At 38.1% G+C, this 15,435-nt stretch overlaps 1 long non-coding RNA gene across 1 annotated transcript; it reads right to left on the bottom strand.

Moving 5' to 3' along the window:
* Positions 1–631: 631 nt before the first annotated feature.
* LOC140174341 (uncharacterized) lies at positions 632–4,332 on the bottom strand. The gene is made up of 2 exons (XR_011863545.1): positions 3,380–4,332; positions 632–1,111 (listed from the first exon to the last, which is right to left on the bottom strand). It is a non-coding gene; the product is annotated as an uncharacterized lncRNA (long non-coding RNA).
* Positions 4,333–15,435: the final 11,103 nt, after the last annotated feature.

The following is a 15,435-nucleotide window of genomic DNA, read 5'->3' as shown; positions in this document are numbered from 1 at the left end:
TAGGAGAGGTGTCTGGTGCAGTCAAGCTGCTGACTCAGCAGCTTGATGGCACAGAACCTGTGCAGCAGAGGTGCTTATATGCACTAAAATTTCAAAAAATCCAAAAAAATTCCGTTTAATCCCAAAAAGGTGTCGTTTCTTCGAGGCTAGGCCGTTACAGTATTCATAGGCTCAAAGTGGCAAACAAAGGTGAATGAAATGATAGGCTATTTGGGTAAAGTGAGCTATAAAGAAATGATGGCCTCAATCACCTAAATGCATAAAAATACATTAAACAATGGATATATAGAATTAAACAAACTAAAGATTGCACTCATAGAGAAGAACACACACAAGAATAAAATAAGTGGTCAAATAGTGTAACTACACAATAAGGCTCAAAATCTCACAAGTTGTATGTTCTTTAACTCAAAAACCATATTTCACAATGTATGAATCATGCAAGTTTCAAAGAATTTCAACTCAATTCAATTTGAATTTCAATGCCCTTTATAAAAAGTAAGTTTCTTGGAAATTTCATTAATTTGACTAAGATTTATTCTATATATGTATATACTGTGATTGGATGGAAAAAGTCAAAAATCCTAAGTTTAATTCCTACTTTCAATCAAACCAAAATAACAAGTCTATAGGAAATCAAATTAGGTGCAATCATCACATCATCCAAAATCACAATCATAGCTAAAAAACTAAAAAGCATATGTAAAAGCCCAAATTAAGAGCAAAATGCCAAAATATGCATAACTACAATATAATACTAAGTTATGCACAAGCAAAATTAGAAAGTGCAATAAACTAAGAAAGTGAAATAAACTAAGTAAAAAGGTTTTCAAAAGATAAAATATATACAAAACAACTAAAAAGTATAAAAAGAAACTAAACTAAAAGTGTTTGCAATGAATCTTGTCACCCAAAATGCACTTGTTGAAGTTGTACAACCTCCCCACACTTAAAATGTAGCACCGTCCTCGATGCTCAAGATCATGCGTGCTGGAAGGATTCGTCACTGCATCACCTCTACTGTCCTATGCCTCCTCCGGCTCACCACGCTAGGCCTCCTCCGGCTCACCACGCTAGGCCTCCTCTTCCTCAGATGCTCATAAGCAGAAAACTGAATCACAAAACAACATATATATATATATATATATATATATATATATATATATATATATATATTAGAGTCTAGAAATGTAGAGTATATAAATAAATGGATATGGAATAGTTAAATTGGAGTATTTCAATAAAGAGAAATAGAAAAAATTGAATTAATAATTTAATAAAGATATAGATATTGCAATTCAAACTTTTTTTTACATGAAAACTTAGAAATTATATAATATTCTCTATTATATATGATTTATTTACGAGTTTACTAGATCGAAAATTTTCCATTTTTGGATTTCTAAGTTCTTTATTGAACTCATTTATTTGCAATCATGGTTCTATTAGAATAGTTCTAATATATGTATATATATATATATATATATATATATATATATATATATATATATGAAATGAACAAATAATGTATATTTGAATGGAAGCATGCATGAGATTCAAATTGAAAGCAAACAGAAGCAACCTCCAGTCAAATAAATGAATCTAAAAAAGCAAACTTTCTTGTTTATCAAAGAATAGAAGAAGGAAGGAGCATTGTTGCTGTGCACAAAGAGAAAGAAAACAGTTAAAAGGTAAAAGGGAAGTTAGTCGAAAAGGAAGTGAAAAGTCAAAAGTTAGTTGAAGAGAAGAAAACAGTTAAAAAGTTAGTGTTAGTTGAAAAGAAAAAGAAAGTTAAAAGTTAAAAGTTATGTTAGTAAAGAGGAAAATGGTTAGTTAAAAGGTAAAAGGAAAGTTAAAGGTTAGGCGAAGAAAAAGAAAAAGTTAGTTGAAAAAGAAAACAAAGAAACGTTATGTAAAAAGAAAGAGAAAGTTAGTAAAAGAAACGGAAGAAAAATCAAAAGTTAGGTGCATAGTCACAAGTTCCTTAATTCTGAAAATTCCAACAATTTCCAAAATAAGCAAGTTCATGTTCAACTTCTCAACAATTCAAAATGCCAAAACAAGTGATGCACATGTATGTGTAGAGCACATAATCAAGTAAGTATCAATCACAAGTAAAGTGGCATAAGTTAAGCAATTTGGTGTTGGCAAAATCAAAACATTGAGAAACAAGTTAATCAAGAAACATTCAAACACCAAATTCAATGAGGCATCAAAGTCACAAGTTGGAACAAGAATGGAAAACCTCATGATCTATGTGACTTAATGTAAATTAGGTATGAATAGAATGAATCTTATCAGCCACATAGATTAAAAAAACTTCAAACTTGTGAGTTTATGAAAAAGAGGCCCAACTTTTCCAAAGAGTTTCAAGTTTATGGTCAATTTAAAAATTCACTTGAACTATTCAATGCATAGAAGTAAATTAGCATCACAAGTAAGCAAAGAAAGTTAGAAGCATGACCAAAACTTGCAAATAAGTGTTTAAGGAGTTTTCCAAAACCATTTAGCAAACAAGATTCTATTGACACAGAAATCCGTCAAATAGAGTCTTGTTGCACACAAGTAACACAATATCATTTAACTAAACAGGTTTAGGAAAAATCCGGCAGCATTTCAGCAGCAAATTGGCTATTTCCCAAATTCAAACAATCAAATCAGATTTCCTATGACACTTAAATTCACAAAAATCATATATGGCTTCATAGGAAATCAGAAATGAGCCAAAATACAGCAAGAATAAAAAATATAGCTCCAAAACAATGAACCATTTAACAAGCAGGCAAGCTGAGTTCAAACACTCAAGTGCAGAATTGAAAGAAAACATCAACGGCAATCAATCTTGAAGGAAGAACAAAATGGAATATTGAAATGGAGCAATTGACAATTCAATTTAAAATCAAGAAAAAACAGGATCATTCAGCAACATAACAGCAATCAATTTAAACCAAACCAATAGCATCAAGCAACATTCTTTCTTTGAATAATGAACAAAAGTAAGGGACTAAACCAACAGGGGCAGCATTGATTTCAATAATCATTCCAGAAGCAGCATGAGTTCAAACAATTAAGCATAATTGAATCCAACAATGAAGTGCAAATTTAACCAAGAACTCAGCCAACAGCACTCAGAAAAAAAACAAAGCAAAAACAGATAACCAGGCAGCAGCAGCAATTGCACAGGGGCAAATCATGAAATATCAATATTCCAAACAGCATTATTAATCAAAACAAACCCAAATCCACTATCCAGCTCGGATTCTCTAACCACCTAATCAACTAAACATGCATAAACTACTAAACTAAATTAAGCAAGATTAACTATAAGCAGTAAACTAATGAACGAAACAGAATTCAACGAGTGAAAAAAAATGGGAACCTGGAAACCAGAGAATGAACAGGGCAGAAGGGAAAAGGATATAAGGGTTGCAGCAGCGGTGGACGTCGGACGTATGGTAGTCGGTGACAGGAAGCTCGCTGAAAGGGATGGAGAACAAGGGAACGAGAGGCGCGGCGGGAGCAGAGCCGTGGCGATTAGGGTTGCTGGCGGCGCTGCGGTCCTGGGCTCGCGGAGAAAGGAGAAGAAGGTTGGTGGTTTTGGTTCGGTTTTGCGCTAGGGAAGGGGACAGGGTCGCACAGAGGGGTCGGAGCTCCTGGTCTGTTCAATGAGGGAGCTGAGGCAGAACAGGGATGGACGGCTGGGCTTCAACGGCGGCGCTGGCGCCGGTGGTGGTTGGCGGAGGTTAGGCATCGAAAGGGAGAAGATGAAATGCCGCGAGAATTACAGAGGCCAGGGAAGGAGGCGGCGCTGCAAACAGACGTTGGACGAGGGCGCTAGGGTAGCGCGAAGAGGAGGGAAGAAAAGGGGAAAGGGTTGCGGCGGCTGGGGTGGTCGCCGGTGGTTGGAGGTTGGTGGACGGTGGTTCGAAACAGAGGAAGCGATGAAGGGCGATCGTGGGGAAGGAGAAGAGTTGAGCTGCGAAGGAGCGTTAGGGTTTTCACCTAAGGGGGGTGTTCGCCAGAAGTTGCGGGTGAAGGGAGAGCTGTGGCGTGGGCAGTGGTGGTCTGAGAAGTGATGAATGATGATGATGGTGAAGAAGATGAAGATGATGATGGTGAATAGTTTGCTCAGAGAAGAAGAAAGGAGAAGAGAACGGAAGAACAGGGGCTGCGGACGCACCAACTGTCCGGGTGCTCCCAGCAGAAGGGGGTGAACAGGGTGTGGATACGCACGGAGAGGAAAATGAGCAATGGTGCGTATGCATATACTGTGCGAACACTGTGAGCAGAATCCTTGAATTGAAGTGTGCGTGCGCAAACAGTTTAATAAACAAGAAATTAATAAAAACATCCAACTATTTACATTGACTTTAAAATTAATCTAAAATTATATTTTTCAAATCAAAATCATGGACTATTTAAAAATTAATTAAAAATTTTTAAATATGCAACTCAAGTCAAAAAGATAATTCAAACAAGATTATTAACTATTCACATATGCATGACAAGTTAACAACCAAGAGACATATTTACAAGCAAAAACAAGCAACTAATAAAAAACAAACTATTCACATATTCACGTATTAACAATAACCAATAATGTAACACCGTTGCGCTCCCCAGCAACGACGCCAAATTTGACGATGTCCAAAAGTATGGGTTCAGATTTTCAAACTAAAATTAAAAATTGTTCGTTGCAAGTATAGTCAAAACCCAACAATTAAACATCAATCAAATAATAAATTCAATACAAAATAACCGAGAGCATTTAGCTTTCGAGTCGTCTTCCCTAGGAGTTACAATTGAGTGTCATGTTTGGCTATGAGGGAACAAGGGGATTGGATGATGGCAAGGAAATGTAAATAGCAAGAAATGTAAATATGCAAGAGAGTAACTTGATATGCAAGTAATTAAAATGAACATGCAAGTAAAAGCAATGTAATTAGAAATTAATTGCTAAAAGATCACTTGGTGAGGATTGGGTAATTAGGACTTGCTATCCTAGTAGTGGACAACAAACATTGTAATTATGTGTGAATTAATCTCAATTAGTCAACCTTACATCGAGGATAAGTCAAAAGGGCATAATTAACCTCAATCCACAAGTCCTAGCCAACTCACTAATTAACTTAGTGAAAGGCTAGCGTTAGTGGAAACCAAGTTAATTAACAACCCTCACACAATGTCGAATGGACATCCACCACTCAAGTTCACCCAAACCACTCAATTTCTCAACCAAGAGTGAGAAAAACTATGTAAAAACCCAACCATGGTGGGTATGAAAAGAAAGCATGGTAAATGACAAGGAATAATAAATGCTACAACTACCAAACATGGAAAATAAAGATAGCAACTCAATAAAACAATAAAAGAGGCATGAAACATAAAATTTCATTAAATGTAAATTAAAGTAACAAGAGTGTAAATACATAAAAGTGGCAAAAATGGAGAAAATGACAAGATAAAGTAATGAAATTAAGACCATAGAACAAGGAAAGATAGAAGAAACTAGATTAAAACAAGAATTAAAACAAGAAATTACAAAGCAATTAAACTAAAAATCCTAGGTTCTAGAGAGAAGGGGGAGCTTCTCTTTCTAGAAATCTAACAAAAACATATAAAAACCTAAACCTAAGTGCTCCCCCCTTCATCCTTCTTCACTTTGGCCATAAATATCTTTAGAAAATGAGTAGGACTGGGTTTTGGAGACCCAGAAATCGCCTCCAGCGATTTGTATTAATGACCTCACGTGCATGTAGACGTGTGTACGCACGACCTACGGTGCGTACGCATCCTTGTGTAAAAATTCCATCGTGCGTACGCACGACATTTGGTACGTATGCATCCTTGCACGAAGTCATCGTTGTGCGTATGCACGCGTCACTATGCGTACACATCCTTGCAAAAGCTTTCGAACTCCATTTTCTTCATGATTTCTCCCCTTTTGGATGCTCTTTCTTCACTTCTTCAACCAAGCTTGCCTTGAAAACCTGAAATCACTTGACAAATACATTAAGGCACCAAATGGGATCAAAGTGAATAAAATTTAGCAATAAAAAGGCCTAAAGAGCATGTTTTCACTTTCAAGCATAAATTAGGAAGTCATCATGAAACTATGCTATTTCAATGTATAAATGCAAGAAAAGTCAATGAAATCCACCTAATTAAAGCAAATAAATACCATGAAATGTGGATTCATCAGTACGCATGGGGCACGCGGACGTGTGGGTTGGTGCTCTATTTTTCAAAATTTTCCAAGTTCTTGAATCGAACCAAGCACTCCAAACCTCCAAACATCTACCAAAACACCATAAAACCTTATTTAAGCTACCAAACTACCAAATAAACTCAACAAACCAAACAAAATATGAAATTAAACTAATTTTTCAACATAAACAAAAAAAAAGAAAGATTTTACCATGGTGGGGTGTCTCCCACCCAGTACTTTTATTTATTGTCCTTAACTTGGACTTTTGGGGGGCTCCTTATCAAGGTGGCTTGTGCTTGTATCCATCCTTGAACATCCACCAATGCTTGAATCTCCAATAAGCTCCATTCTTCAAAATTAATAGCTCCAAGCCTTGATGGAGTTCTTCACAAACCATGAGCTCCCAAAATTGATTGTCCTTGTGCGATCCGGGGTCCCACACTTTGTTTTGATACCCGTCTTCAGGTTGATCATCATTATTCCATCCGGGTGGCATGACCTTAGAATTCTCCGATAAGCCTCCGAACAACATCATAGACCCATGCAATTTGGTTCTACACCAACCATTACTATTCAATTTTGAGCGTGCAACCATCATGAACTTGTCTCTCAACAAATTTCCCTTCGGCAAGTATACCGAATTGTCGTCAAGTAAAAACTCAAAATAGAGTGAGGTTGAATCCCTCAGAGATTGATTGGTCGAGCAACTTTAATTAGAGGAATGTTCTAGTTGAGCTAAGCAAAGTTGAGTTGAGAATTGTAGAAAATTAAATGGCGGGAAAGATAAATGATAGGGAATGTAAGTGCTGAAAGTAAACGGTGGAATATAAATTGCAGAATCTTAAATGGGAATTTGGGGAGATGAGCATCAAAGTAAATAGCAGAAATTAAAGAGAATGGGTAAGTGGTGCATGAAATTGTGATCATCAACAATGGCGCCAATAGACTTGGTGCTCTCAAACGTGAATCACACTTTGTCACAACTCCGCACAAGTAACCAGCAAGTGCACTGGGTCGTCCAAGTAATACCTTACGTGAGTAAGAGTCGATCCCACGGAGATTGTCGGCTTGAAGCAAGCTATGGTCACCTTGTAAATCTCAGTCAGGCGGATTCAAATGGGTTATGGAGTTTTCATACTTAAAAGATAAATAAAACATAAAGTAAAGATAGAGATACTTATGTAATTCATTGGTGAGAATTTCAAATAAACGTATGAAGATGCTTCATTCCTCTTGAATCTCTGCTTTCCTACTGCCTTCATCTAATCCTTCATACTCCTTTCCATGGCAAGCTGTATGTTTGGGTTTCACCGGCATCAATGGCTACCTCCCATCCTTAGTGAAAATGGTCCAAATGCGCTATCACCGCACGACTAATCATCTGTAGGTTCTCGATCATGTTGGAATAAAATCCAGTGATTCTTTTGCGTCTGTCACTACGCCCAACACTCGCGAGTTTGAAGCTTGTCACAGTCATCCCATCTCAGATCCTACTCGGAATACCACAGACAAGGTTTAGACTTTCCAGATCTTAGGAATGGCCGCCAATAATGCTAGCGTATACCACGAAGACTCCGATCTTTCGGAATGGAGGCTAAGAGATACACGCTCGATCTAAGGTAGAACGGAAGTGGTTGTCAGTCACGCGTTCAGAGGTGAGAATGATGATGAGTGTCACGGATCATCACATTCATCATGTTAAAGTACAGCGAATATCTTAGAATAAGAATAAGCATGAATTGAATAGAAGAACCATAGTAATTGCATTAATACTCGAGGAACAGCACAGCTCCACACCTTAATCTATGGTGTGTAGAAACTCCACCATTAAAAATATATAAGAACAAGATCCAGGCATGGCCGTGAGGCCAGCCCCTAAGATATGATCAAGAGATCAAAAGATGATCAAAAGATGAAAATACAATAGTAAGGAGTCCTATTTATAATGAAACTAGCTACTAGGGTTTAAAGAAATAGGTGAATAATGCAGAAATCCACTTCCGGGCCCACTTGGTGTGTGCTTGGGCTGAGCATTGAGCTTTACACGTGTAGAGACTTCTCTTGGAGTTAAACGCCATATTTGGTGCCAGTTTGGGCGTTTTAACTCCAACTTTTATGCCAGCTTTGGCGTTTTGACTTCAAAATAGGGCAGAGAAGGGGCGTTTGAATGTCGGTTTGCATCATCAAAACTCGGGTTCTGTAGCTCCAGAAAATCCACTTCGAGTGCAAGGAGGTCAAAATCCAACAGCATCAGCAGTCCTTTGTCAGCCTCTGAATTAGATTTTTGCTCAGGTCCCTCAATTTCAGCTAGAAAATACCTGAAATCACAGAAAAACACACAAACTCATAGTAAAGTCCAGAAATATGAATTTTGCATAAAAACTAATAAAACGTCCCAAAAAGTAGCTAGATCCTACTAAAAACTACCTAAAAACAATGCCAAAAAGCGTATAAATTATCCGCTCATCACAACACCAAACTTAAATTGTTGCTTGTCCCCAAGCAATTGAAAATAAAATAGGATAAAAAGAAGAGAATATACAATGAATCCCACAGTATCAATGAAACTTAGTCCTAATTAGATGAGCGGGGCTTGTAGCTTTTTGCTTCTGAACAGTTTTGGCATCTCACTTTCTCCTTTGAAGTTCAAAATGATTGGCATCTATAGGAACTCAGAATTTCAGATAGTATTATTGATTCTCCTAGTTAAGTATGTTGATTCTTGAACACAGCTACTTTATGAGTCTTGGCCGTGGCCCTAAGCACTTTGTTTTTCAGTATTACCACCGGATACATAAATGCCACAGACACATAACTGGGTGAACCTTTCCAGATTGTGACTCAGCTTTGCTGAAGTCCCCAGTTGGGGGTGTCCAGAGCTCTTAAGCACACTCTTTTTGCTTTGGATCACGACTTTAACCACTCAGTCTCAAGCTTTTCACTTGGACATTCATGCCACAAGCACATGGTTAGGGACAGCTTGATTTAACCGCTTAGGCCTGGATATTATTTCCTTGGCCCTCCTATCCATTAATGCTCAAAGCCTTGGATCCTTTTTACCCTTGCCTTTTGGTTTAAACGGCTATTGGCTTTTTCTGCTTGCTTTTTCTTTTCTTTTCTTCCTCTTTCTCTTTTCTTTTTTTTTCCCATTTTTTTCTCTTTTCTCTCTTTTTTTTCACTGCTTTTTCTTGCTTCAAGAATCAATTTCATGATTTTTCGGATTATCAACAACATTTCTCTTTGTTAATCATTCTTTCAAGAGCCAACAACTTTAACATTCATAAACAACAAGATCAAAAATATGTACTGTTCAAGCATTCATTCAAAGAGCAAAAAGTATTGCCACCACATCAAAATAATTAAACTAGTTTCAAGATAAAATTTGAAATCCAAGTACTTCTTGTTATTTTGTAATTAAGCACATTTTTCTTTTAAGAGAGGTGAAGGATTCATGGAGTTATTCATAACTTTAAGACATAGACACTAGACACTAATGATCATGTAGTGAAGACACAAACATAGATATAACATACAGCATAAAACAGAAAAATAAATAGACAAGGAGATTAAGGAATGAGTCCACCATAGTGAGGGGGGCGTCTTCCTCTTGAAAATTCCTATGGAGTGCTTGAGCTCTTCAATGGTTGTGTGGAGGAAACTGTATCCCTTGAGGCATCTCAGGAATTTCTTGATGAGGGAATTCCTTATGCTCTTGTTGAGGTCCATGAGTGGGCTCTTTTGTTGTGCAGTCAGATGCTCTACTACTGAGCTATGGACCCTTGAGATGAATCTCTCTATCTCCCATGACTTGGAGGTGGAAGCTTTTGTCTTCCCTTTCCTCTTTCTAGAGATTTCTCCGGCCTTAGGTGCCATAAATGGTTATGGAAAAACAAAAAGCAATACTTTTACCACACCAAACTTAGAAGGTTTGCTCGTCTTCAAGCAAAAGAAGAAAGAAAGAAGGAGAAGAAGAAGAAAATGGAGGAGATGGAGGGAGATATGTGATTCAGCCAAGAGGGGGGAAAGGTGTTTGTGTTGTGTGAATATGAAGGAGTGGTGAGGGGCTTTTGGGGAAAAGATTTGGGGAAGAGTGTTGTAGAAAGGTGTGAAGAGGAGAGAGAATGAGGTGAGTTTGGTGGGGATCCTGTGGGGTCCACAGATCCTGAAGGGTCAAGAATTTCTTCATCCTTGCTCTAATTGGGCGTTCATAATGCCTTAGAGTGCAATCCTGGCATTTAAACACCAGTTTGCTGCCCTGTTCTGGCGTTTAAATGCCAGCTTTCCTTCCTGTTCTGGCGTCTAAACGCCAGGTTGTTACCCTGCTTTGGCATTTACACGCCTACTTTCTGCTCTGTTTTGGCGTTTAAACGCCAGTCTGGTGCCCTGTTCTGGTGTTCAAACACCTAGAAAGGTGACAGATTGGGCGTTTAAACGCCCATTGTGCTGCCCTTACTGGCGTTTAAACGCCAGTAAGTCCTTTCTCCAGGGTGTGCTGTTTTTGACATCTGCTTTATTTTTATGAGTGTCTTTGTGACTTCACATGATCATCAACCTAAAAGAAAACATAAAATAACATAGATAAAATTAGAATAAAATTGGGTTGCCTCCCAATAAGAGCTTTTTTAATGTTAATAGCTTGACAGTGAGCTCCCATGGAGTCTCACAGATAATCAGAGCATGGTTGAGATCTCTCAACACCAAACTTAGAGTTTGGCTGTCGCCTCCCAACACCAAACTTAGAGTTTGAATGTGGGGGCTCTGTTTGACTCTGTATTGAGAGAAGCTCTTCATGCTTACTCTTTATGTTTACAGATGGAGAACTTTGAGTCTTTACTACACGGCATTCTTCATTCACATGAAGGATCAACTCTCCTCTGTCAACATCAATCACAGCTCTTGTTGTGGCTAGGAAGGGTCTTCCAAGGATGATGGACTCATCCTCATCCCTCCTAGTGTCTAGGATTATGAAATCAACAGGAAAGTAAAGGCCTTCAACCTTCACTAGCATGTCCTCTACTATTCCATAAACCTTTTTTCATAGATTTATCTGCCATCTCCAATGAGAATTTGGCAGCCTGTACCTCATAGATTCCCAGTTTCTCCATTACAGAGAGTGGCATCATGTTTATCCCTGACCCCAGGTCACACAGGGCTTTTTCAAAGGTTATGGTGCCTATGGTATAGGGTATTAAGAATTTACCAGGATCTTGTTTCTTTTGAGGTAAATTTTGCTGAACCAATGTATTCAGTTCATTGGTGAGCAAGAGAGGTTCACCTTCCCAAGTCTCATTACCAAATAATTTGGCATTCAGCTTCATGATTGCTCCTAAGTACTGGGCAACTTGCCCTTCAACAATGTCTTCATCCTCTTCAGAAGATGAATAATCATCAGAGTTCATGAATGGTAAAAGGAAGTCCAATGAAATCTCTATGGTCTCTGTATGAGCCTCAGATTCCTTTGGTTCCTCATTAGGGTACTCCTTACTAATGGTGGACATTCCTTGAGGTCTTCCTCATTGGAATTTTTGTCCTCCTTCTCTTTCAAGGTTTCGGCCATTATGATTACATCAATAGCCTTGCACTCTCCTTTTGGATTTTCTTCTATATTGCTTGGAAGAGTGCTGGGAGGAGTTTCAGTGACCCTTTTACTCAGCTGGCCCACTTGTGCCTCCAAATTTCTAATGGAAGATCTTCTTTCATTCATGAAACTAAGAGTGGTCCAGATAGACCAGAGACTATGTTTGCTAAGCTAGAAGGATTCTGCTCAGAATGCTCTGTCTGTTGCTGAGATGATGATGGGAAAGGTTTGCTATTGCTAAACCTGTTTCTTCCACCATTGTTATTATTGAAGCCTTGCTTCTGTTGATCCTTCTGATGAGCGGATAATTTATACGCTTTTTGGCATTGATTTTTAGATAGTTTTTAGTAGAATCTAGCTACTTTTAGGGATGTTTTCATTAGTTTTTATGTAAAATTCACATTTCTGGACTTTAATATGAGTTTGTGTGTTTTTCTATGATTTCAGGTATTTTCTGGCTGAAATTGAGGGACCTGAGCAAAACTCTTATAGAAGGCTGACAAAGGACTGCTGATGTTGTTAGATTCTAACCGCCCTGCGCTCGAAATAGATTTTCTGGAGCTACAGAATTCCAAATGGTGCGCTCTCAATGGCGTTGGAAAGTAGACATCCAGAGTTTTCCAGCATTATATAATAGTCCATACTTTATTTAAGATTAGACGACGCTAACTGGCGCTCAACGCCAGTTCTATGTTACTTTCTGGAGTCAAACGCCAGAAACACATCACGAACCAGAGTTGAACGCCAAAAACACGTTACAACTTGGCGTTCAACTCCAAAAGAAGCCTCTGTACGTGTAAAGCTCATGCTCAGCCCAAGCACGTACTAAGTGGGCCCTGGAAGTGGATTTCTGCATCAATTACTTATTTCTGTAAACCCTAGTAGCTAGTCTAGTATAAATAGGACATTTTACTATTATATTAGACATCTTTGGATGCCTAGTCCTTAGACCAGGTCCTTCTCTCTATTTTCGAATTCATATCACATTTTGGGGGCTGGCCATTTGGCCATGCCTGGACCACTATCACTTATGTATTTTCAATGGTGGAGTTTCTACACACCATAGATTAAGGGCGTGGAGCTCTACTGTACCTCGAGTTTCAATGCAATTACTACTATTTTCTATTCAATTCAATTTATTCCTATTCTAAGATATTCGTTGCACTTAACCATGACGAATGTGATGATCCGTGACACTCATCATCATTCTCATCTATGAACGCGTGACTGACAACCACTTCCGTTCTACCTTAGACCGAGCGCATATCTCTTGGATTCCTTAATCAGAATCTTCGTGGTATAAGCTAGAATTGATGGCGACATTCATGAGAATCCGGAAAGTCTAAACCTTGTCTGTGGTATTCCAAGTAGGATTCAGGGATTGAATGACTGTGACGAGCTTCAAACTCGCGATTGTTAGGCGTGATGACAAACGCAAAAGAATCAATAGATTTTATTCCGACATGATCGAGAACCGACAGATGATTAGCCGTGCTGTGACAGAGCATTTGGACCATTTTCACTGAGAGGATGGGATGTAGCCATTGACAACAGTGGTGCCCTACATACAGCTTGCCATGGAAAGGAGTAAGAAGGATTGGATGAAGGCAGTAGGAAAGCAGAGATTCAGAAGGAGCACAGCATCTTCATACGCCTATCTGAAATTCCCACCAATGATTGACATAAGTATTTCTATCTTTATTTTCTGTTTATTTATTATTATTATTCGAAAACTCCATAATCATTTATTATCCACCTAACTGAGATTTACAAGATGATCATAGCTTGCTTCATACCAACAATCTTCGTGGGATCGACCCTTACTCACGTAAGGTTTATTACTTGGATGACCCAGTGCACTTGCTGGTTAGTTGTGCGGAGTTGTGAAGAAAGTGCTGAGTTATAAACGCGCATACCAAGTTGAATGCCATTATTAGAGATCACAATTTCGTGCACCACTTTTCATGAAAAATTTGGATGATTTTTCCATGAAGGATTATAGGTGTTGCCAAAGGCTTCACCTATGTAATTCACCTATGCCATTGCAGGGTTCTCAGGATCATAAGCTTCTTCTTCAGAAGATGCTTCTTTAGGACTGTTGGATGCATTTTGCAATCCATTCAGACTCTGAGAGATCATATTGACTTCTTGGGTCAATATTTTATTCTGAGCCAGTATGGCATTCAGAGCATCAATTTCAAGAACTCCTCTCTTTTAAGGCGTCCCATTACTCACAGGATTCCTCTTAGAGGTATACATGAACTGGTTATTTGCAACCATTTTAATAAGTTCCTGAGCTTCTGCAGCATTTTCTTTAGGTGAATGGATCCACCTGCAGAGTGGTCCAATGACATCTTGGAAAATTTAGACAGACCATCATAGAATATATCTAATGTGGTCCATTCTAAAAGCATGTCAGAAGGAGACTTTTTGGTCAGCTGCTTGTATCTTTCCCAAGCTTTATAGAGGGATTCACCATCTTTTTGTTTGAAGGTCTGAACATCCACTCTAAGCTTGCTCAGCTTTTGAGGAAGAAAGAACTTGGCTAAGAAAGCCGTGACCAGCTTATCCCAAGAGTCCAGGCTATCTCTAGGTTGTGAGTCCAACCATGTTCTAGCTCTGTCTCTTACAGTAAAAGGGAAAAGCATAAGCTTGTAGACTTTAGGATCAACTCCATTGGTCTTAACAGTATCACATATCTGCAAGAACTCAGTTAAGAACTGATAAGGGTCTTCTGATGAAAGTCTATGATACTTGCAGTTCTGTTGCAGTAGAGAAACTAATTGAGGCTTTAGCTCAAAAATGTTTGCTCCTATGGCAGGGATTGAGATGCTTCTTCCATAGAAGCTAGAAGTTGGTGTAGTAAAATCACCAAGCATCTTCTTTTCATTGTTGTTTGGTTCGGCCATAATTGTTTCTTTGGCTGCCTCCTTTTCGAAAATTTCAGTGAGATCCTCTTCAGAGTTTTGTGCTTTAGCTGCTCTTAGCTTCCTCTTTAGAGTCCTTTTAGGTTCAAAATCAGCTTCAACAAGTATGCCTTTATCTTTGTTCTTGCTCATATGGAAGAGAAGAAAACAAAGAAAATATGGAATCCTCTATGTCACAGTATAGAGATTTCTTAAGGTGTCAGAGAATAGAAGAAGGAGGTAAGGCAGAATTCGAACACACAAAGAAGGAGTGATTCCGAATTGACAATGGAGGAGGAGTGTTAGTGTTCAAATAAGAAAATGAGAAAAAGGGAGGGAGATTTTCAAAAATCAAATTGAAAATTCAAGACAATTAGTTAATTGAAAAAGATTTGAAAATCAATCTAGAAAAGATAAGAAGTTAGAAAAGATTTTGAAAAAGATATGATTTGAAAAAGATATGTTTGAAAAGATATGATTGAAATTTATTTTGAAAAAGATTTGAAAAGGAAATTAAAAAGATTTTATTCTTGAAAAAGATATGTTTGAAAAGAAATGATTTTGAAAAAGATATGATTGAAAATATTTGATTTGAAAAAGATTTGATTTTGAAAAATTATGAAGATTTGAAAAAGATTTGATTTGAAAACAAGATTCCTCTCCTTGTGTCATCCTGGCATTAAACGCGCAGGAGCTGCATGGTTTGGGCGTTTAAACGCCCAACCAGGTACCTTGGCTGGCGT

Source organism: Arachis hypogaea, chromosome 1 (genome assembly GCF_003086295.3).
Source record: "Arachis hypogaea cultivar Tifrunner chromosome 1, arahy.Tifrunner.gnm2.J5K5, whole genome shotgun sequence".
Classification (NCBI taxonomy): Eukaryota; Viridiplantae; Streptophyta; class Magnoliopsida; order Fabales; family Fabaceae; genus Arachis; species Arachis hypogaea.
This window is presented reverse-complemented; position numbering and strand designations above follow the sequence as displayed.